The 3,320-nt window shown below is 35.8% G+C and overlaps 1 pseudogene; it reads right to left on the bottom strand.

The window, feature by feature from the left end:
• Positions 1–488: 488 nt before the first annotated feature.
• LOC149543248 (serine/threonine-protein kinase PBL27 pseudogene) lies at positions 489–2,456 on the bottom strand (annotated as a pseudogene).
• Between the last annotated feature and the right edge of the window lie 864 nt (positions 2,457–3,320).

Genomic DNA, 3,320 nt, shown 5'->3' with positions numbered 1-3,320 from the left:
GGACACAAAGCATATTGAGTGCTTGGGTATTTAAACTACTAAAATTTTCTTTGCCTAGCCAATGTGGAATATACCACTTATCCCTTTGACTGCGGCCAGCAACTCCTCTACATCTTCTCCTTTTCTTCTTTTGCGTGGACATTTTTTTTATATCTTGGTGCTTCTCTAACTCTTCCAGCATAGCTAGGGCTATCTTGCTAACCTTCCTATTTCTCAAAATCATCTAAACTTCTTCTCCTAGATCCTTTTTCCTGACCTGTGGAAACATCACTACCAATAATTGAATGTTGTCTAGTAATGCTTTTCTCGGGCAGCTCTAGGGAATTCAGAGATGGTGATTGAAAACCAGTTTGTCTACTGCCTCAATCCTTGTGCAAGACTTCATCCTGGAAATCTATAGCATCACTCAACCTTTTATCTTTCTTCTCTCTGGGTGTCCCTGGAGCAAATCTATTACTCTGACCAGGCTGCAGACTAGGGTCATATGTTTAAGAAGCTAGGTAAGCAAGTGCAGTTACAACATCACCAATAAGAGGGCGAGTAGCAGCTTGTTCGTGAAGACACATTGTTGCAACAACAAGAGCTTGATACAATCCACGCATTGGATAATGAGCTTGTAATTGTAGACACCTAAAAATCCTTTAGAAAATAATATTTTTATTTTCTGAAAAAAGTCCCTGATGACATCATCATTAATTAATTAATTAATTAATTAATTTTTATGCCATTAAATCCCTTTATCTTAATTAAAAATATTTAATTAAGGAATCCCTCCCAAAAATGTTTAAATCTTATTTAAACATTATTTCCTTATTTATTAATTATTTAATTAATAAATTGACCAAAAATCCTAAAATAAATTTAAAAAATTATTTTTTGCCCAAAACTTGGCCAATCTTCTTAAGACCAATAACCTCTTCCAAAATCTTCTAATCCTTCTTTAATTTCGATTAAAGGCTAATCCCATCATTTCCTACCCCTAATCCCAACTCAAAATATTTAATCAAGATTAAATATTAATCCTCATGTTTATTAAAAATATTTTAATAAATATCTCTTCAACCCAAACCCTTGAAATAAATAAAACTTTATTTATTTCATAAAATCTTATCCTAGAAAGTTCTAGACTCTTCTAGAAAGTCTTCATCCTCATCCAAAGTCTAGACTCTTCTAGAAGATGTCTTTAACCCTAATCCTAATCCCCCTCCTAACCTTATCACATTCCCTAAGCAAGCTTAAGACTTTCCTAAGCCAAGCAAAGTCAACAATCTCAACTCCCTCCAAAATATCCCAACCATTAAAACTTTATGAAGTCCACAAAGCCATAAATGACTCTTACAAGCCAATTCATTGCTCTTACAACCCATTATGAGGGTCTTTATGAATATTTTATCCCTTGAGCCTCATTTTTTGACTCATCCTTCCCCTTTCCTCCATCCTCTCACCCTATGACATGTGTCACTCCTTGATTGGTTTTAAGGAAGCACAATCCATGTGCTCTCCTCTCATGCAATCTGAGCCCTCCATGAGCCTTTTCCCATCCTTGCATCTTAGCCCTCAATCCCTCAAGCCTCTTGCCTATAAATTGGATCCTTCCCCTTTGCAAAACAACACAATCTATGAAGTAAAGTCATAATGCCATTTTGAGAAGCCATTTTACATCAAAACCATACACTCACACCCAAATTCCAACTCATTTGAAGCCATTTTTGAAGCATAAGCTTGAGCATACATCCTATCTATTTAGACAAAGCCACTCAACAAGAGAGCTTCTTATTGAGAGAGTCCATTAATGGCTCATATTCTCAATTGAGAGCTCATCTTAGTCTATCTTGAAGTTTATGAATTTTGTTTAGTTTGTAGAAGCTTTATTTAAATTTGGTTTTTATTAGCATACTAACATTGCTCATATACAGTAATAAAGGATCCACCATCTGGGGAAATTTTCTGCAGTCTTTGAATAGAGGTCCTGCCCAAGCTACAAGATTATGCTCTCGACCAGCTTGACATTTTTCAATGGCCTTTCTTCCTATAATCAATTTTATCAAAACCACGCCATAACTGTAGACATCATATTTTAAAGTTAACTAGCCTATCATAGCATACTCTGGAGCACGATAGCCATATGTCCCCATTACTCTTGTAGAGACGTGTGTTTTATCACCAATCAGTCCAAGTTTAGCCAAACCAAAGTCTAATAATTTTGGATTAAAATTGTCATCTAACAAAATATTTGAAGATTTAAAATCACGATAGATGATAGGGGGGTTCGCCTTATCATGCAAGTACTCTAGTCCTCGAGTAGCACCAGCTACAATCTTCATTCTTATGTTCCAATCCAATGGCTCATTATCAGGTGGAAGATCGTGAAGATGATCTCTTAAGGAGCCCATGAGCATATATTCATAGACCAAAAGGCGTTGATCACCTTTTGCACAACAACCACCATTTTTCATTCGTAAGCAGAGCTTTGATATGTTGCTTGGGTTATCTCAACATAAAAGCCGCATCACCCTTTTGACTTGTAAAATATCCTTTATTTCACCTCTAAAACCTATCAATTTGACAGAATTAGTCGGGCCCCAAAGTGGGTCCAGCTAAAAATAATTTTCATTTTTGAATGACTAAACTATCAAATTGATCCGTCAACCTTTTTGGACTGACTGGAATGCAATTCGATCACTGAACCATCAATTAAAACCTCTTTTATCACTTATTTGCAAACTGTTAAATTTGCATTAGGAGGTCCATTGACTAGCTTTAAAAACTGACTCGAACATATTACTAGGTTTTGAAAACTAGCACATTGAATCACTGTTTCGCGTACTTTTATCATGTCAAATCTTGTATCATGAAAAATTTTAGGTCAAAAGATATTGATTTTCAAAGTTACCTTCTTAGAACTACCTGCAAGAAAACATGTCAGAAAACACTAAACTGGGTTCAAAATCGGCTTTGAAAACTGGGTAGATGAGCACATGGGGAAATGAAAACTGGAACGTTAGTTCTTTGTCATGAGGACATTATGGAATGTGATTTGGGCTCATGAAAAATATCAAGATGCATTTGGCGAGTGGTCAAAGTGAGCTACTCAGAATTAACAGATTGTAAATATTGACAAAAAGGCATTTTTTACAAATGGAATGGACCTGGGAAAGTGTGCATACGAATTTGTCATGACTTGCAAATTGACACACTTGGAGTATTTTTAGGGGACAACACAGTGGTACAATCCATTCAATCTCACCTATCACAAATTTCAAGTTATAACATCCCGAACAGGGGTACCAAGCAATCTACAAATGCTGACACCAGTAAAA

This window comes from Cupressus sempervirens, chromosome 8, assembly GCF_028749045.1.
Source record: "Cupressus sempervirens isolate cs-2001-9-10 chromosome 8, ASM2874904v1, whole genome shotgun sequence".
NCBI classification, from domain to species: Eukaryota; Viridiplantae; Streptophyta; class Pinopsida; order Cupressales; family Cupressaceae; genus Cupressus; species Cupressus sempervirens.
Note: the sequence above shows the minus strand (reverse complement) of the source record. Positions and strands in the feature narration are given on the sequence as shown.